Source organism: Penaeus monodon, chromosome 20 (assembly GCF_015228065.2).
Source record: "Penaeus monodon isolate SGIC_2016 chromosome 20, NSTDA_Pmon_1, whole genome shotgun sequence".
Lineage (NCBI taxonomy): Eukaryota > Metazoa > Arthropoda > Malacostraca > Decapoda > Penaeidae > Penaeus > Penaeus monodon.
The window spans coordinates 40,931,609-40,931,824 of NC_051405.1; positions in this window are offsets into that span (position 1 = coordinate 40,931,609).

Consider the following 216-nt stretch of genomic DNA (forward strand, 5'->3'; position numbering starts at 1 on the left):
AATACCCACGGTCTCCTATCTTTTTTTTCCTCTTCTTTCATTTTTCTTTATTATCCTCTCTTATGGGACGAATTCCAGCTTATACTTATTGACCCGGCGTTGATTATAAACTGGTGTGTTCCGTCCGTAGGTTTTCACGCCGGAATAGTGTTTGTACCTCTTAAACGTTACTACATTTTGACCCGATGTTGTAGATGATCAGTTTCATTGTGCTTG